General features: G+C 74.8%; 10 non-coding genes across 10 annotated transcripts; all 10 read right to left on the bottom strand.

Moving 5' to 3' along the window:
* Positions 1–791: 791 nt before the first annotated feature.
* LOC140629345 (5S ribosomal RNA) lies at positions 792–910 on the bottom strand. The gene has a single exon (XR_012027180.1). It is a non-coding gene; the product is annotated as a 5S ribosomal RNA (ribosomal RNA).
* Positions 911–2577: 1667 nt separating this feature from the next.
* LOC140629344 (5S ribosomal RNA) lies at positions 2578–2696 on the bottom strand. The gene has a single exon (XR_012027179.1). It is a non-coding gene; the product is annotated as a 5S ribosomal RNA (ribosomal RNA).
* A 1647-nt stretch (positions 2697–4343) lies between these two features.
* On the bottom strand, positions 4344–4462 carry LOC140629342 (5S ribosomal RNA). Its single transcript, XR_012027178.1, has one exon. It is a non-coding gene; the product is annotated as a 5S ribosomal RNA (ribosomal RNA).
* A 1656-nt stretch (positions 4463–6118) lies between these two features.
* LOC140629341 (5S ribosomal RNA) lies at positions 6119–6237 on the bottom strand. The gene has a single exon (XR_012027177.1). It is a non-coding gene; the product is annotated as a 5S ribosomal RNA (ribosomal RNA).
* A 1655-nt stretch (positions 6238–7892) lies between these two features.
* LOC140629339 (5S ribosomal RNA) lies at positions 7893–8011 on the bottom strand. The gene has a single exon (XR_012027175.1). It is a non-coding gene; the product is annotated as a 5S ribosomal RNA (ribosomal RNA).
* A 1691-nt stretch (positions 8012–9702) lies between these two features.
* On the bottom strand, positions 9703–9821 carry LOC140629338 (5S ribosomal RNA). The gene has a single exon (XR_012027174.1). It is a non-coding gene; the product is annotated as a 5S ribosomal RNA (ribosomal RNA).
* Positions 9822–11467: 1646 nt separating this feature from the next.
* LOC140629337 (5S ribosomal RNA) lies at positions 11468–11586 on the bottom strand. The gene has a single exon (XR_012027173.1). It is a non-coding gene; the product is annotated as a 5S ribosomal RNA (ribosomal RNA).
* A 1639-nt stretch (positions 11587–13225) lies between these two features.
* LOC140629389 (5S ribosomal RNA) lies at positions 13226–13344 on the bottom strand. Its single transcript, XR_012027224.1, has one exon. It is a non-coding gene; the product is annotated as a 5S ribosomal RNA (ribosomal RNA).
* A 1646-nt stretch (positions 13345–14990) lies between these two features.
* On the bottom strand, positions 14991–15109 carry LOC140629336 (5S ribosomal RNA). Its single transcript, XR_012027172.1, has one exon. It is a non-coding gene; the product is annotated as a 5S ribosomal RNA (ribosomal RNA).
* Positions 15110–16752: 1643 nt separating this feature from the next.
* On the bottom strand, positions 16753–16871 carry LOC140629335 (5S ribosomal RNA). Its single transcript, XR_012027171.1, has one exon. It is a non-coding gene; the product is annotated as a 5S ribosomal RNA (ribosomal RNA).
* Between the last annotated feature and the right edge of the window lie 1455 nt (positions 16872–18326).

Below are 18326 nucleotides of genomic sequence, written 5' to 3'. Positions count from 1 at the left end.
AAGGCATGATCAAGCCAAATTTAAACTGGGATCTCATGAGGCTTGGAGGACTAGATCTCATGAAATGCTGGCCAAATATTACAAGGTTTGGAATCAGATACCTTAAAGCATCAGAAAGGAGATTTCACCAGATGAAGGCAGAGATCAGGGGAAAATATGTACTGAGGTCTTCCAGGCTTTTAAGAGACAAGGGGGATTGATGACCAACATGAAATAATTTGGACTGAGATCTCAGAGCCTTGAAAGAGAAATATCAAACCTGCGGGCAGAGATCAAAACACTTTTGCACTGAAGTCAAGGAGATTTAGTCCTGTGCTCCAAGGAATATAAGTAAGAACTTGCATTCCCTGATAGAGAAAATCGAGTGAGATACCAAAGGTATATCATCTAATATTGCAGTGAGATGAAGTGAATCTACCTATACGACTCAAAATTTGATAGCCTAAATCACATGACTTCAAGGGAGATAACAAGAGGATTGGGAGAGAAGATCTTCCATGAAAGACAAGATCCGAAATATAAGGAAAAACTAATAAAGATATGCACAGGATATTTACAAAATACGACTAAAGTTTTCCGAAATTGGAAGAATACACGGAGAGAACTCACATACAAAATTCATAAAACCAAAAGATTAATACAAAGAATTGCATTTAGAAACCTAAAATATGGACATGGAGATAATAAGAGTAAAACAAACAGATGACGTTTATTCCAAAGATGAGACTCCCTGCCTCAACTATGCCACAGGAAAAAAGGAAGTTAAGGAAGGCAAAACAACAGGAAAAAAAAGCCTACAGCACCCGGTATTCCCAGGCGGTCTCCCATCCAAGTACTAACCAGGCCCGACCCTGCTTAGCTTCCGAGATCAGACGAGATCGGGCGCGTTCAGGGTGGTATGGCCGTAGACGTCCGCGGCTGCCGCTGGGCGCCCCAAGAGCCTGCTCTGCGCCTCTCTCCAGGCCAGGCGCCCGCCGCTCCTCAGCCCTCCTCCGCCCGCCCTGTGCGGCCCGCCTGAACGCCTGCCTGCCTGCCTGCATGCTCGCCTGCCGGCCCGACTGATGGACTGACCGCCTCCCGCGCCGCGCCCGGGGTGGCGGAGGGCGCCTGCCCGGGCCGGGGGGTGGGGGCCAAGACGCGTCCCGCACCCCGGAGCCGAGTCTGTCGCGGGAGCCCGGGCGCGCTCCCGTCCCCGGCCTGTCGGGCTCGTCGCCGCCGCTCGGCTCCCCGGATGGCACGCCGCCCCACATCGGGCCGCTCGCTGGGGGCTGGGGGCTGCGGGGGGGTGGGGGGGTGTGCCGCGGGCCGGGGCCGGCGCCGGCCGGCCCCTGGCCTCTCCTGTCCTTCAGCCCGCCTGGCTCAAAGCCAAGCCGGGGCCGCCCGCGCCGCCGGACCCCATCGTCGCACAGGCAGGGACACAGACACAGGTGCCCACGACACACACACACACAGACAGACGGAAGGAGGACACAGGCACTCGGAGCTGGGCCACACGGCCTGTGGGGGCGAGGCAGCCACCCCGCCGGAGGGGCGCAGGCCCTGGAGCTGCGTCAGGAGCCCTGGCAGCCGCAGGCCCCGCAGCCACGGTGTCAGGGATGCCGTTCCGCTCCCATTCCTGCCCATCAGCCGAACCGCCGCGGGGCCGTGTGCCTGCGTGCGTGCGCGGCGCCCTGGCCCAGGCGCGGAGCGAGTGTCTGTGGTGTGTCTTGCTGTGTCCCGAGCGGCTCTTTGGGCCTGGGTGCCGGCCGCCCCCGCGTCGCCGTGGTCTTGGCTGTCGCGGGGTCACGGAGCGCGGAGCCCGGCGCCAACGGGGGGCCTGAGGCCCCCGGCGGTCGGGCCATCTGGTTGGTGTCCTGGGCACGCGGAGCGTGGACCCCGGGGCTGAGGGCCGAAGGGACGGTGGTCCGCGGGGGACGGAGGGCATGTCCTTCGGAGAGAAGGTGCAGGCGGGCCCGGGCCGAAGGTGGGGGGGGTGTTGCGGGTGGCTGGGTGGCTTGGTCGCTGGGGGCGGTGCCAGGGAATTGCTAGGGGCTGGGGGCGGGCCTGGGGGCGGGGCCTGGGGGCGGGGCCTGGGGGCGGGGCCTGGGGGCGGGGCGAGGAGGGCCCGCAGGCAGGCCCGGCCCCCGGCCCCCGGCCCCCAACCACCCCCCACTCGGCCCCACGGAGGGCCTCGCAGGCCTGCGAGGACGGGATCCAGCCCCCACCCGTCTCCCCCCAGCGACCGCACCGCCCCCCCGCGCCCCAGCCCCGAGGTTCCGGCTGTCGCCCCGTCCCCTCCCTGGGCCGCTTCGGGCCCCCTCGGCCCCCTCGGCCCCCTGGGACGCGCGGCCGGCTAGGATGCGGGTGGGCGTCGTTGAAGGGCTGGGAGGAAGAGGAGGTGTGTGGTGTATGTAGTGGCGTCCTGCCCGTGCAGCGGGCGCCCTCGGTGCCCCGCGGCGCCCTGCGGTGGTCCCGGCGGGGCGGGGGCCATGGCAGGGGTGGTCCGGAGGGCAACGCCGCCGCCGCCGCCGCCGCCGCCGCGTTGGGCGAGGGGGGTGTTGGCGGCAAAGGGACGGACAGGAAGGCCGAAGAAAAAAAAGCCTACAGCACCCGGTATTCCCAGGCGGTCTCCCATCCAAGTACTAACCAGGCCCGACCCTGCTTAGCTTCCGAGATCAGACGAGATCGGGCGCGTTCAGGGTGGTATGGCCGTAGACGTCCGCGGCTGCCGCTGGGCGCCCCAAGAGCCTGCTCTGCGCCTCTCTCCAGGCCAGGCGCCCGCCGCTCCTCAGCCCTCCTCCGCCCGCCCTGTGCGGCCCGCCTGAACGCCTGCCTGCCTGCCTGCGTGCTCGCCTGCCGGCCCGACTGATGGACTGACCGCCTCCCGCGCCGCGCCCGGGGTGGCGGAGGGCGCCTGCCCGGGCCGGGGGGTGGGGGCCAAGACGCGTCCCGCACCCCGGAGCCGAGTCTGTCGCGGGAGCCCGGGCGCGCTCCCGTCCCCGGCCTGTCGGGCTCGTCGCCGCCGCTCGGCTCCCCGGATGGCACGCCGCCCCACATCGGGCCGCTCGCTGGGGGCTGGGGGCTGCGGGGGGGTGGGGGGGTGTGCCGCGGGCCGGGGCCGGCGCCGGCCGGCCCCTGGCCTCTCCTGTCCTTCAGCCCGCCTGACTCAAAGCCAAGCCGGGGCCGCCCGCGCCGCCGGACCCCATCGTCGCACAGGCAGGGACACAGACACAGGTGCCCACGACACACACACACACAGACAGACGGAAGGAGGACACAGGCACTCGGAGCTGGGCCACACGGCCTGTGGGGGCGAGGCAGCCACCCCGCCGGAGGGGCGCAGGCCCTGGAGCTGCGTCAGGAGCCCTGGCAGCCGCAGGCCCCGCAGCCACGGTGTCAGGGATGCCGTTCCGCTCCCATTCCTGCCCATCAGCCGAACCGCCGCGGGGCCGTGTGCCTGCGTGCGTGCGCGGCGCCCTGGCCCAGGCGCGGAGCGAGTGTCTGTGGTGTGTCTTGCTGTGTCCCGAGCGGCTCTTTGGGCCTGGGTGCCGGCCGCCCCCGCGTCGCCGTGGTCTTGGCTGTCGCGGGGTCACGGAGCGCGGAGCCCGGCGCCAACGGGGGGCCTGAGGCCCCCGGCGGTCGGGCCATCTGGTTGGTGTCCTGGGCACGCGGAGCGTGGACCCCGGGGCTGAGGGCCGAAGGGACGGTGGTCCGCGGGGGACGGAGGGCATGTCCTTCGGAGAGAAGGTGCAGGCGGGCCCGGGCCGAAGGTGGGGGGGGTGTTGCGGGTGGCTGGGTGGCTTGGTCGCTGGGGGCGGTGCCAGGGAATTGCTAGGGGCTGGGGGCGGGCCTGGGGGCGGGGCCTGGGGCGGGGCGAGGAGGGCCCGCAGGCAGGCCCGGCCCCCGGCCCCCGGCCCCCGGCCCCCAACCACCCCCCCCTCGGCCCCACGGAGGGCCTCGCAGGCCTGCGAGGACGGGATCCAGCCCCCACCCGTCTCCCCCCAGCGACCGCACCGCCCCCCCGCGCCCCAGCCCCGAGGTTCCGGCTGTCGCCCCGTCCCCTCCCTGGGCCGCTTCGGGCCCCCTCGGCCCCCTCGGCCCCCTGGGACGCGCGGCCGGCTAGGATGCGGGTGGGCGTCGTTGAAGGGCTGGGAGGAAGAGGAGGTGTGTGGTGTATGTAGTGGCGTCCTGCCCGTGCAGCGGGCGCCCTCGGTGCCCCGCGGCGCCCTGCGGTGGTCCCGGCGGGGCGGGGGCCATGGCAGGGGTGGTCCGGAGGGCACCGCCGCCGCCGCCGCCGCCGCCGCCGCGTTGGGCGAGGGGGGTGTTGGCGGCAAAGGGACGGACAGGAAGGCCGAAGAAAAAAAAGCCTACAGCACCCGGTATTCCCAGGCGGTCTCCCATCCAAGTACTAACCAGGCCCGACCCTGCTTAGCTTCCGAGATCAGACGAGATCGGGCGCGTTCAGGGTGGTATGGCCGTAGACGTCCGCGGCTGCCGCTGGGCGCCCCAAGAGCCTGCTCTGCGCCTCTCTCCAGGCCAGGCGCCCGCCGCTCCTCAGCCCTCCTCCGCCCGCCCTGTGCGGCCCGCCTGAACGCCTGCCTGCCTGCCTGCGTGCTCGCCTGCCGGCCCGACTGATGGACTGACCGCCTCCCGCGCCGCGCCCGGGGTGGCGGAGGGCGCCTGCCCGGGCCGGGGGGTGGGGGCCAAGACGCGTCCCGCACCCCGGAGCCGAGTCTGTCGCGGGAGCCCGGGCGCGCTCCCGTCCCCGGCCTGTCGGGCTCGTCGCCGCCGCTCGGCTCCCCGGATGGCACGCCGCCCCACATCGGGCCGCTCGCTGGGGGCTGGGGGCTGCGGGGGGGTGGGGGGGTGTGCCGCGGGCCGGGGCCGGCGCCGGCCGGCCCCTGGCCTCTCCTGTCCTTCAGCCCGCCTGACTCAAAGCCAAGCCGGGGCCGCCCGCGCCGCCGGACCCCATCGTCGCACAGGCAGGGACACAGACACAGGTGCCCACGACACACACACACACAGACAGACGGAAGGAGGACACAGGCACTCGGAGCTGGGCCACACGGCCTGTGGGGGCGAGGCAGCCACCCCGCCGGAGGGGCGCAGGCCCTGGAGCTGCGTCAGGAGCCCTGGCAGCCGCAGGCCCCGCAGCCACGGTGTCAGGGATGCCGTTCCGCTCCCATTCCTGCCCATCAGCCGAACCGCCGCGGGGCCGTGTGCCTGCGTGCGTGCGCGGCGCCCTGGCCCAGGCGCGGAGCGAGTGTCTGTGGTGTGTCTTGCTGTGTCCCGAGCGGCTCTTTGGGCCTGGGTGCCGGCCGCCCCCGCGTCGCCGTGGTCTTGGCTGTCGCGGGGTCACGGAGCGCGGAGCCCGGCGCCAACGGGGGGCCTGAGGCCCCCGGCGGTCGGGCCATCTGGTTGGTGTCCTGGGCACGCGGAGCGTGGACCCCGGGGCTGAGGGCCGAAGGGACGGTGGTCCGCGGGGGACGGAGGGCATGTCCTTCGGAGAGAAGGTGCAGGCGGGCCCGGGCCGAAGGTGGGGGGGGTGTTGCGGGTGGCTGGGTGGCTTGGTCGCTGGGGGCGGTGCCAGGGAATTGCTAGGGGCTGGTGGCGGGCCTGGGGGCGGGGCCTGGGGGCGGGGCCTGGGGCGGGGCGAGGAGGGCCCGCAGGCAGGCCCGGCCCCCGGCCCCCGGCCCCCAACCACCCCCCCCTCGGCCCCACGGAGGGCCTCGCAGGCCTGCGAGGACGGGATCCAGCCCCCACCCGTCTCCCCCCAGCGACCGCACCGCCCCCCCGCGCCCCAGCCCCGAGGTTCCGGCTGTCGCCCCGTCCCCTCCCTGGGCCGCTTCGGGCCCCCTCGGCCCCCTCGGCCCCCTGGGACGCGCGGCCGGCTAGGATGCGGGTGGGCGTCGTTGAAGGGCTGGGAGGAAGAGGAGGTGTGTGGTGTATGTAGTGGCGTCCTGCCCGTGCAGCGGGCGCCCTCGGTGCCCCGCGGCGCCCTGCGGTGGTCCCGGCGGGGCGGGGGCCATGGCAGGGGTGGTCCGGAGGGCACCGCCGCCGCCGCCGCCGCCGCCGCCGCCGCGTTGGGCGAGGGGGGTGTTGGCGGCAAAGGGACGGACAGGAAGGCCGAAGAAAAAAAAGCCTACAGCACCCGGTATTCCCAGGCGGTCTCCCATCCAAGTACTAACCAGGCCCGACCCTGCTTAGCTTCCGAGATCAGACGAGATCGGGCGCGTTCAGGGTGGTATGGCCGTAGACGTCCGCGGCTGCCGCTGGGCGCCCCAAGAGCCTGCTCTGCGCCTCTCTCCAGGCCAGGCGCCCGCCGCTCCTCAGCCCTCCTCCGCCCGCCCTGTGCGGCCCGCCTGAACGCCTGCCTGCCTGCCTGCATGCTCGCCTGCCGGCCCGACTGATGGACTGACCGCCTCCCGCGCCGCGCCCGGGGTGGCGGAGGGCGCCTGCCCGGGCCGGGGGGTGGGGGCCAAGACGCGTCCCGCACCCCGGAGCCGAGTCTGTCGCGGGAGCCCGGGCGCGCTCCCGTCCCCGGCCTGTCGGGCTCGTCGCCGCCGCTCGGCTCCCCGGATGGCACGCCGCCCCACATCGGGCCGCTCGCTGGGGGCTGGGGGCTGCGGGGGGGTGGGGGGGTGTGCCGCGGGCCGGGGCCGGCGCCGGCCGGCCCCTGGCCTCTCCTGTCCTTCAGCCCGCCTGGCTCAAAGCCAAGCCGGGGCCGCCCGCGCCGCCGGACCCCATCGTCGCACAGGCAGGGACACAGACACAGGTGCCCACGACACACACACACACACACAGACGGAAGGAGGACACAGGCACTCGGAGCTGGGCCACACGGCCTGTGGGGGCGAGGCAGCCACCCCGCCGGAGGGGCGCAGGCCCTGGAGCTGCGTCAGGAGCCCTGGCAGCCGCAGGCCCCGCAGCCACGGTGTCAGGGATGCCGTTCCGCTCCCATTCCTGCCCATCAGCCGAACCGCCGCGGGGCCGTGTGCCTGCGTGCGTGCGCGGCGCCCTGGCCCAGGCGCGGAGCGAGTGTCTGTGGTGTGTCTTGCTGTGTCCCGAGCGGCTCTTTGGGCCTGGGTGCCGGCCGCCCCCGCGTCGCCGTGGTCTTGGCTGTCGCGGGGTCACGGAGCGCGGAGCCCGGCGCCAACGGGGGGCCTGAGGCCCCCGGCGGTCGGGCCATCTGGTTGGTGTCCTGGGCACGCGGAGCGTGGACCCCGGGGCTGAGGGCCGAAGGGACGGTGGTCCGCGGGGGACGGAGGGCATGTCCTTCGGAGAGAAGGTGCAGGCGGGCCCGGGCCGAAGGTGGGGGGGGTGTTGCGGGTGGCTGGGTGGCTTGGTCGCTGGGGGCGGTGCCAGGGAATTGCTAGGGGCTGGGGGCGGGCCTGGGGGCGGGCCTGGGGGCGGGGCCTGGGGCGGGGCGAGGAGGGCCCGCAGGCAGGCCCGGCCCCCGGCCCCCGGCCCCCAACCACCCCCCCCTCGGCCCCACGGAGGGCCTCGCAGGCCTGCGAGGACGGGATCCAGCCCCCACCCGTCTCCCCCCAGCGACCGCACCGCCCCCCCGCGCCCCAGCCCCGAGGTTCCGGCTGTCGCCCCGTCCCCTCCCTGGGCCGCTTCGGGCCCCCTCGGCCCCCTCGGCCCCCTGGGACGCGCGGCCGGCTAGGATGCGGGTGGGCGTCGTTGAAGGGCTGTGAGGAAGAGGAGGTGTGTGGTGTATGTAGTGGCGTCCTGCCCGTGCAGCGGGCGCCCTCGGTGCCCCGCGGCGCCCTGCGGTGGTCCCGGCGGGGCGGGGGCCATGGCAGGGGTGGTCCGGAGGGCACCGCCGCCGCCGCCGCCGCCGCCGCCGCCGCGTTGGGCGAGGGGGGTGTTGGCGGCAAAGGGACGGACAGGAAGGCCGAAGAAAAAAAAGCCTACAGCACCCGGTATTCCCAGGCGGTCTCCCATCCAAGTACTAACCAGGCCCGACCCTGCTTAGCTTCCGAGATCAGACGAGATCGGGCGCGTTCAGGGTGGTATGGCCGTAGACGTCCGCGGCTGCCGCTGGGCGCCCCAAGAGCCTGCTCTGCGCCTCTCTCCAGGCCAGGCGCCCGCCGCTCCTCAGCCCTCCTCCGCCCGCCCTGTGCGGCCCGCCTGAACGCCTGCCTGCCTGCCTGCATGCTCGCCTGCCGGCCCGACTGATGGACTGACCGCCTCCCGCGCCGCGCCCGGGGTGGCGGAGGGCGCCTGCCCGGGCCGGGGGGTGGGGGCCAAGACGCGTCCCGCACCCCGGAGCCGAGTCTGTCGCGGGAGCCCGGGCGCGCTCCCGTCCCCGGCCTGTCGGGCTCGTCGCCGCCGCTCGGCTCCCCGGATGGCACGCCGCCCCACATCGGGCCGCTCGCTGGGGGCTGGGGGCTGCGGGGGGGTGGGGGGGGTGTGCCGCGGGCCGGGGCCGGCGCCGGCCGGCCCCTGGCCTCTCCTGTCCTTCAGCCCGCCTGGCTCAAAGCCAAGCCGGGGCCGCCCGCGCCGCCGGACCCCATCGTCGCACAGGCAGGGACACAGACACAGGTGCCCACGACACACACACACACAGACAGACGGAAGGAGGACACAGGCACTCGGAGCTGGGCCACACGGCCTGTGGGGGCGAGGCAGCCACCCCGCCGGAGGGGCGCAGGCCCTGGAGCTGCGTCAGGAGCCCTGGCAGCCGCAGGCCCCGCAGCCACGGTGTCAGGGATGCCGTTCCGCTCCCATTCCTGCCCATCAGCCGAACCGCCGCGGGGCCGTGTGCCTGCGTGCGTGCGCGGCGCCCTGGCCCAGGCGCGGAGCGAGTGTCTGTGGTGTGTCTTGCTGTGTCCCGAGCGGCTCTTTGGGCCTGGGTGCCGGCCGCCCCCGCGTCGCCGTGGTCTTGGCTGTCGCGGGGTCACGGAGCGCGGAGCCCGGCGCCAACGGGGGGCCTGAGGCCCCCGGCGGTCGGGCCATCTGGTTGGTGTCCTGGGCACGCGGAGCGTGGACCCCGGGCTGAGGGCCGAAGGGACGGTGGTCCGCGGGGGACGGAGGGCATGTCCTTCGGAGAGAAGGTGCAGGCGGGCCCGGGCCGAAGGTGGGGGGGGTGTTGCGGGTGGCTGGGTGGCTTGGTCGCTGGGGGCGGTGCCAGGGAATTGCTAGGGGCTGGGGGCGGGCCTGGGGGCGGGGCCTGGGGGCGGGGCCTGGGGGCGGGGCCTGGGGGCGGGGCCTGGGGCGGGGCGAGGAGGGCCCGCAGGCAGGCCCGGCCCCCGGCCCCCGGCCCCCAACCACCCCCCCCTCGGCCCCACGGAGGGCCTCGCAGGCCTGCGAGGACGGGATCCAGCCCCCACCCGTCTCCCCCCAGCGACCGCACCGCCCCCCCGCGCCCCAGCCCCGAGGTTCCGGCTGTCGCCCCGTCCCCTCCCTGGGCCGCTTCGGGCCCCCTCGGCCCCCTCGGCCCCCTGGGACGCGCGGCCGGCTAGGATGCGGGTGGGCGTCGTTGAAGGGCTGGGAGGAAGAGGAGGTGTGTGGTGTATGTAGTGGCGTCCTGCCCGTGCAGCGGGCGCCCTCGGTGCCCCGCGGCGCCCTGCGGTGGTCCCGGCGGGGCGGGGGCCATGGCAGGGGTGGTCCGGAGGGCACCGCCGCCGCCGCCGCCGCCGCCGCCGCCGCCGCCGCCGCGTTGGGCGACGGGGGTGTTGGCGGCAAAGGGACGGACAGGAAGGCCGAAGAAAAAAAAGCCTACAGCACCCGGTATTCCCAGGCGGTCTCCCATCCAAGTACTAACCAGGCCCGACCCTGCTTAGCTTCCGAGATCAGACGAGATCGGGCGCGTTCAGGGTGGTATGGCCGTAGACGTCCGCGGCTGCCGCTGGGCGCCCCAAGAGCCTGCTCTGCGCCTCTCTCCAGGCCAGGCGCCCGCCGCTCCTCAGCCCTCCTCCGCCCGCCCTGTGCGGCCCGCCTGAACGCCTGCCTGCCTGCCTGCATGCTCGCCTGCCGGCCCGACTGATGGACTGACCGCCTCCCGCGCCGCGCCCGGGGTGGCGGAGGGCGCCTGCCCGGGCCGGGGGGTGGGGGCCAAGACGCGTCCCGCACCCCGGAGCCGAGTCTGTCGCGGGAGCCCGGGCGCGCTCCCGTCCCCGGCCTGTCGGGCTCGTCGCCGCCGCTCGGCTCCCCGGATGGCACGCCGCCCCACATCGGGCCGCTCGCTGGGGGCTGGGGGCTGCGGGGGGGTGGGGGGGTGTGCCGCGGGCCGGGGCCGGCGCCGGCCGGCCCCTGGCCTCTCCTGTCCTTCAGCCCGCCTGGCTCAAAGCCAAGCCGGGGCCGCCCGCGCCGCCGGACCCCATCGTCGCACAGGCAGGGACACAGACACAGGTGCCCACGACACACACACACACAGACAGACGGAAGGAGGACACAGGCACTCGGAGCTGGGCCACACGGCCTGTGGGGGCGAGGCAGCCACCCCGCCGGAGGGGCGCAGGCCCTGGAGCTGCGTCAGGAGCCCTGGCAGCCGCAGGCCCCGCAGCCACGGTGTCAGGGATGCCGTTCCGCTCCCATTCCTGCCCATCAGCCGAACCGCCGCGGGGCCGTGTGCCTGCGTGCGTGCGCGGCGCCCTGGCCCAGGCGCGGAGCGAGTGTCTGTGGTGTGTCTTGCTGTGTCCCGAGCGGCTCTTTGGGCCTGGGTGCCGGCCGCCCCCGCGTCGCCGTGGTCTTGGCTGTCGCGGGGTCACGGAGCGGGGAGCCCGGCGCCAACGGGGGGCCTGAGGCCCCCGGCGGTCGGGCCATCTGGTTGGTGTCCTGGGCACGCGGAGCGTGGACCCCGGGGCTGAGGGCCGAAGGGACGGTGGTCCGCGGGGGACGGAGGGCATGTCCTTCGGAGAGAAGGTGCAGGCGGGCCCGGGCCGAAGGTGGGGGGGGTGTTGCGGGTGGCTGGGTGGCTTGGTCGCTGGGGGCGGTGCCAGGGAATTGCTAGGGGCTGGGGGCGGGCCTGGGGGCGGTGCCTGGGGCGGGGCGAGGAGGGCCCGCAGGCAGGCCCGGCCCCCGGCCCCCGGCCCCCAACCACCCCCCCCTCGGCCCCACGGAGGGCCTCGCAGGCCTGCGAGGACGGGATCCAGCCCCCACCCGTCTCCCCCCAGCGACCGCACCGCCCCCCCGCGCCCCAGCCCCGAGGTTCCGGCTGTCGCCCCGTCCCCTCCCTGGGCCGCTTCGGGCCCCCTCGGCCCCCTCGGCCCCCTGGGACGCGCGGCCGGCTAGGATGCGGGTGGGCGTCGTTGAAGGGCTGGGAGGAAGAGGAGGTGTGTGGTGTATGTAGTGGCGTCCTGCCCGTGCAGCGGGCGCCCTCGGTGCCCCGCGGCGCCCTGCGGTGGTCCCGGCGGGGCGGGGGCCATGGCAGGGGTGGTCCGGAGGGCACCGCCGCCGCCGCCGCCGCCGCCGCCGCCGCCGCGTTGGGCGAGGGGGGTGTTGGCGGCAAAGGGACGGACAGGAAGGCCGAAGAAAAAAAAGCCTACAGCACCCGGTATTCCCAGGCGGTCTCCCATCCAAGTACTAACCAGGCCCGACCCTGCTTAGCTTCCGAGATCAGACGAGATCGGGCGCGTTCAGGGTGGTATGGCCGTAGACGTCCGCGGCTGCCGCTGGGCGCCCCAAGAGCCTGCTCTGCGCCTCTCTCCAGGCCAGGCGCCCGCCGCTCCTCAGCCCTCCTCCGCCCGCCCTGTGCGGCCCGCCTGAACGCCTGCCTGCCTGCCTGCATGCTCGCCTGCCGGCCCGACTGATGGACTGACCGCCTCCCGCGCCGCGCCCGGGGTGGCGGAGGGCGCCTGCCCGGGCCGGGGGGTGGGGGCCAAGACGCGTCCCGCACCCCGGAGCCGAGTCTGTCGCGGGAGCCCGGGCGCGCTCCCGTCCCCGGCCTGTCGGGCTCGTCGCCGCCGCTCGGCTCCCCGGATGGCACGCCGCCCCACATCGGGCCGCTCGCTGGGGGCTGGGGGCTGCGGGGGGGTGGGGGGGTGTGCCGCGGGCCGGGGCCGGCGCCGGCCGGCCCCTGGTCTCTCCTGTCCTTCAGCCCGCCTGGCTCAAAGCCAAGCCGGGGCCGCCCGCGCCGCCGGACCCCATCGTCGCACAGGCAGGGACACAGACACAGGTGCCCACGACACACACACACACACACAGACGGAAGGAGGACACAGGCACTCGGAGCTGGGCCACACGGCCTGTGGGGGCGAGGCAGCCACCCCGCCGGAGGGGCGCAGGCCCTGGAGCTGCGTCAGGAGCCCTGGCAGCCGCAGGCCCCGCAGCCACGGTGTCAGGGATGCCGTTCCGCTCCCATTCCTGCCCATCAGCCGAACCGCCGCGGGGCCGTGTGCCTGCGTGCGTGCGCGGCGCCCTGGCCCAGGCGCGGAGCGAGTGTCTGTGGTGTGTCTTGCTGTGTCCCGAGCGGCTCTTTGGGCCTGGGTGCCGGCCGCCCCCGCGTCGCCGTGGTCTTGGCTGTCGCGGGGTCACGGAGCGCGGAGCCCGGCGCCAACGGGGGGCCTGAGGCCCCCGGCGGTCGGGCCATCTGGTTGGTGTCCTGGGCACGCGGAGCGTGGACCCCGGGGCTGAGGGCCGAAGGGACGGTGGTCCGCGGGGGACGGAGGGCATGTCCTTCGGAGAGAAGGTGCAGGCGGGCCCGGGCCGAAGGTGGGGGGGGTGTTGCGGGTGGCTGGGTGGCTTGGTCGCTGGGGGCGGGCCTGGGGGCGGGGCCTGGGGGCGGGGCCTGGGGGCGGGGCCTGGGGCGGGGCGAGGAGGGCCCGCAGGCAGGCCCGGCCCCCGGCCCCCGGCCCCCACCCACCCCCCCCTCGGCCCCACGGAGGGCCTCGCAGGCCTGCGAGGACGGGATCCAGCCCCCACCCGTCTCCCCCCAGCGACCGCACCGCCCCCCCGCGCCCCAGCCCCGAGGTTCCGGCTGTCGCCCCGTCCCCTCCCTGGGCCGCTTCGGGCCCCCTCGGCCCCCTCGGCCCCCTGGGACGCGCGGCCGGCTAGGATGCGGGTGGGCGTCGTTGAAGGGCTGGGAGGAAGAGGAGGTGTGTGGTGTATGTAGTGGCGTCCTGCCCGTGCAGCGGGCGCCCTCGGTGCCCCGCGGCGCCCTGCGGTGGTCCCGGCGGGGCGGGGGCCATGGCAGGGGTGGTCCGGAGGGCACCGCCGCCGCCGCCGCCGCCGCCGCCGCCGCGTTGGGCGAGGGGGGTGTTGGCGGCAAAGGGACGGACAGGAAGGCCGAAGAAAAAAAAGCCTACAGCACCCGGTATTCCCAGGCGGTCTCCCATCCAAGTACTAACCAGGCCCGACCCTGCTTAGCTTCCGAGATCAGATGAGATCGGGCGCGTTCAGGGTGGTATGGCCGTAGACGTCCGCGGCTGCCGCTGGGCGCCCCAAGAGCCTGCTCTGCGCCTCTCTCCAGGCCAGGCGCCCGCCGCTCCTCAGCCCTCCTCCGCCCGCCCTGTGCGGCCCGCCTGAACGCCTGCCTGCCTGCCTGCATGCTCGCCTGCCGGCCCGACTGATGGACTGACCGCCTCCCGCGCCGCGCCCGGGGTGGCGGAGGGCGCCTGCCCGGGCCGGGGGGTGGGGGCCAAGACGCGTCCCGCACCCCGGAGCCGAGTCTGTCGCGGGAGCCCGGGCGCGCTCCCGTCCCCGGCCTGTCGGGCTCGTCGCCGCCGCTCGGCTCCCCGGATGGCACGCCGCCCCACATCGGGCCGCTCGCTGGGGGCTGGGGGCTGCGGGGGGGTGGGGGGGTGTGCCGCGGGCCGGGGCCGGCGCCGGCCGGCCCCTGGCCTCTCCTGTCCTTCAGCCCGCCTGGCTCAAAGCCAAGCCGGGGCCGCCCGCGCCGCCGGACCCCATCGTCGCACAGGCAGGGACACAGACACAGGTGCCCACGACACACACACACACAGACAGACGGAAGGAGGACACAGGCACTCGGAGCTGGGCCACACGGCCTGTGGGGGCGAGGCAGCCACCCCGCCGGAGGGGCGCAGGCCCTGGAGCTGCGTCAGGAGCCCTGGCAGCCGCAGGCCCCGCAGCCACGGTGTCAGGGATGCCGTTCCGCTCCCATTCCTGCCCATCAGCCGAACCGCCGCGGGGCCGTGTGCCTGCGTGCGTGCGCGGCGCCCTGGCCCAGGCGCGGAGCGAGTGTCTGTGGTGTGTCTTGCTGTGTCCCGAGCGGCTCTTTGGGCCTGGGTGCCGGCCGCCCCCGCGTCGCCGTGGTCTTGGCTGTCGCGGGGTCACGGAGCGGGGAGCCCGGCGCCAACGGGGGGCCTGAGGCCCCCGGCGGTCGGGCCATCTGGTTGGTGTCCTGGGCACGCGGAGCGTGGACCCCGGGGCTGAGGGCCGAAGGGACGGTGGTCCGCGGGGGACGGAGGGCATGTCCTTCGGAGAGAAGGTGCAGGCGGGCCCGGGCCGAAGGTGGGGGGGGTGTTGCGGGTGGCTGGGTGGCTTGGTCGCTGGGGGCGGTGCCAGGGAATTGCTAGGGGCTGGGGGCGGGCCTGGGGGCGGTGCCTGGGGCGGGGCGAGGAGGGCCCGCAGGCAGGCCCGGCCCCCGGCCCCCGGCCCCCAACCACCCCCCCCTCGGCCCCACGGAGGGCCTCGCAGGCCTGCGAGGACGGGATCCAGCCCCCACCCGTCTCCCCCCAGCGACCGCACCGCCCCCCCGCGCCCCAGCCCCGAGGTTCCGGCTGTCGCCCCGTCCCCTCCCTGGGCCGCTTCGGGCCCCCTCGGCCCCCTCGGCCCCCTGGGACGCGCGGCCGGCTAGGATGCGGGTGGGCGTCGTTGAAGGGCTGGGAGGAAGAGGAGGTGTGTGGTGTATGTAGTGGCGTCCTGCCCGTGCAGCGGGCGCCCTCGGTGCCCCGCGGCGCCCTGCGGTGGTCCCGGCGGGGCGGGGGCCATGGCAGGGGTGGTCCGGAGGGCACCGCCGCCGCCGCCGCCGCCGCCGCCGCCGCCGCGTTGGGCGAGGGGGGTGTTGGCGGCAAAGGGACGGACAGGAAGGCCGAAGAAAAAAAAGCCTACAGCACCCGGTATTCCCAGGCGGTCTCCCATCCAAGTACTAACCAGGCCCGACCCTGCTTAGCTTCCGAGATCAGACGAGATCGGGCGCGTTCAGGGTGGTATGGCCGTAGACGTCCGCGGCTGCCGCTGGGCGCCCCAAGAGCCTGCTCTGCGCCTCTCTCCAGGCCAGGCGCCCGCCGCTCCTCAGCCCTCCTCCGCCCGCCCTGTGCGGCCCGCCTGAACGCCTGCCTGCCTGCCTGCATGCTCGCCTGCCGGCCCGACTGATGGACTGACCGCCTCCCGCGCCGCGCCCGGGGTGGCGGAGGGCGCCTGCCCGGGCCGGGGGGTGGGGGCCAAGACGCGTCCCGCACCCCGGAGCCGAGTCTGTCGCGGGAGCCCGGGCGCGCTCCCGTCCCCGGCCTGTCGGGCTCGTCGCCGCCGCTCGGCTCCCCGGATGGCACGCCGCCCCACATCGGGCCGCTCGCTGGGGGCTGGGGGCTGCGGGGGGGTGGGGGGGTGTGCCGCGGGCCGGGGCCGGCGCCGGCCGGCCCCTGGCCTCTCCTGTCCTTCAGCCCGCCTGGCTCAAAGCCAAGCCGGGGCCGCCCGCGCCGCCGGACCCCATCGTCGCACAGGCAGGGACACAGACACAGGTGCCCACGACACACACACACACAGACAGACGGAAGGAGGACACAGGCACTCGGAGCTGGGCCACACGGCCTGTGGGGGCGAGGCAGCCACCCCGCCGGAGGGGCGCAGGCCCTGGAGCTGCGTCAGGAGCCCTGGCAGCCGCAGGCCCCGCAGCCACGGTGTCAGGGATGCCGTTCCGCTCCCATTCCTGCCCATCAGCCGAACCGCCGCGGGGCCGTGTGCCTGCGTGCGTGCGCGGCGCCCTGGCCCAGGCGCGGAGCGAGTGTCTGTGGTGTGTCTTGCTGTGTCCCGAGCGGCTCTTTGGGCCTGGGTGCCGGCCGCCCCCGCGTCGCCGTGGTCTTGGCTGTCGCGGGGTCACGGAGCGGGGAGCCCGGCGCCAACGGGGGGCCTGAGGCCCCCGGCGGTCGGGCCATCTGGTTGGTGTCCTGGGCACGCGGAGCGTGGACCCCGGGGCTGAGGGCCGAAGGGACGGTGGTCCGCGGGGGACGGAGGGCATGTCCTTCGGAGAGAAGGTGCAGGCGGGCCCGGGCCGAAGGTGGGGGGGGTGTTGCGGGTGGCTGGGTGGCTTGGTCGCTGGGGGCGGTGCCAGGGAATTGCTAGGGGCTGGGGGCGGGCCTGGGGGCGGGGCCTGGGGCGGGGCGAGGAGGGCCCGCAGGCAGGCCCGGCCCCCGGCCCCCGGCCCCCAACCACCCCCCCCTCGGCCCCACGGAGGGCCTCGCAGGCCTGCGAGGACGGGATCCAGCCCCCACCCGTCTCCCCCCAGCGACCGCACCGCCCCCCCGCGCCCCAGCCCCGAGGTTCCGGCTGTCGCCCCGTCCCCTCCCTGGGCCGCTTCGGGCCCCCTCGGCCCCCTCGGCCCCCTGGGACGCGCGGCCGGCTAGGATGCGGGTGGGCGTCGTTGAAGGGCTGGGAGGAAGAGGAGGTGTGTGGTGTATGTAGTGGCGTCCTGCCCGTGCAGCGGGCGCCCTCGGTGCCCCGCGGCGCCCTGCGGTGGTCCCGGCGGGGCGGGGGCCATGGCAGGGGTGGTCCGGAGGGCACCGCCGCCGCCGCCGCCGCCGCCGCCGCCGCGTTGGGCGAGGGGGGTGTTGGCGGCAAAGGGACGGACAGGAAGGCCGAAGAAAAAAAAGCCTACAGCACCCGGTATTCCCAGGCGGTCTCCCATCCAAGTACTAACCAGGCCCGACCCTGCTTAGCTTCCGAGATCAGACGAGATCGGGCGCGTTCAGGGTGGTATGGCCGTAGACGTCCGCGGCTGCCGCTGGGCGCCCCAAGAGCCTGCTCTGCGCCTCTCTCCAGGCCAGGCGCCCGCCGCTCCTCAGCCCTCCTCCGCCCGCCCTGTGCGGCCCGCCTGAACGCCTGCCTGCCTGCCTGCATGCTCGCCTGCCGGCCCGACTGATGGACTGACCGCCTCCCGCGCCGCGCCCGGGGTGGCGGAGGGCGCCTGCCCGGGCCGGGGGGTGGGGGCCAAGACGCGTCCCGCACCCCGGAGCCGAGTCTGTCGCGGGAGCCCGGGCGCGCTCCCGTCCCCGGCCTGTCGGGCTCGTCGCCGCCGCTCGGCTCCCCGGATGGCACGCCGCCCCACATCGGGCCGCTCGCTGGGGGCTGGGGGCTGCGGGGGGGTGGGGGGGTGTGCCGCGGGCCGGGGCCGGCGCCGGCCGGCCCCTGGCCTCTCCTGTCCTTCAGCCCGCCTGGCTCAAAGCCAAGCCGGGGCCGCCCGCGCCGCCGGACCCCATCGTCGCACAGGCAGGGACACAGACACAGGTGCCCACGACACACACACACACAGACAGACGGAAGGAGGACACAGGCACTCGGAGCTGGGCCACACGGCCTGTGGGGGCGAGGCAGCCACCCCGCCGGAGGGGCGCAGGCCCTGGAGCTGCGTCAGGAGCCCTGGCAGCCGCAGGCCCCGCAGCCACGGTGTCAGGGATGCCGTTCCGCTCCCATTCCTGCCCATCAGCCGAACCGCCGCGGGGCCGTGTGCCTGCGTGCGTGCGCGGCGCCCTGGCCCAGGCGCGGAGCGAGTGTCTGTGGTGTGTCTTGCTGTGTCCCGAGCGGCTCTTTGGGCCTGGGTGCCGGCCGCCCCCGCGTCGCCGTGGTCTTGGCTGTCGCGGGGTCACGGAGCGGGGAGCCCGGCGCCAACGGGGGGCCTGAGGCCCCCGGCGGTCGGGCCATCTGGTTGGTGTCCTGGGCACGCGGAGCGTGGACCCCGGGGCTGAGGGCCGAAGGGACGGTGGTCCGCGGGGGACGGAGGGCATGTCCTTCGGAGAGAAGGTGCAGGCGGGCCCGGGCCGAAGGTGGGGGGGGTGTTGCGGGTGGCTGGGTGGCTTGGTCGCTGGGGGCGGTGCCAGGGAATTGCTAGGGGCTGGGGGCGGGCCTGGGGGCGGGGCCTGGGGCGGGGCGAGGAGGGCCCGCAGGCAGGCCCGGCCCCCGGCCCCCGGCCCCCAACCACCCCCCCCTCGGCCCCACGGAGGGCCTCGCAGGCCTGCGAGGACGGGATCCAGCCCCCACCCGTCTCCCCCCAGCGACCGCACCGCCCCCCCGCGCCCCAGCCCCGAGGTTCCGGCTGTCGCCCCGTCCCCTCCCTGGGCCGCTTCGGGCCCCCTCGGCCCCCTCGGCCCCCTGGGACGCGCGGCCGGCTAGGATGCGGGTGGGCGTCGTTGAAGGGCTGGGAGGAAGAGGAGGTGTGTGGTGTATGT

The sequence above is a fragment of the Canis lupus genome, assembly GCF_048164855.1.
Source record: "Canis lupus baileyi chromosome 4 unlocalized genomic scaffold, mCanLup2.hap1 SUPER_4_unloc_1, whole genome shotgun sequence".
NCBI lineage: Eukaryota > Metazoa > Chordata > Mammalia > Carnivora > Canidae > Canis > Canis lupus.
This window is presented reverse-complemented; position numbering and strand designations above follow the sequence as displayed.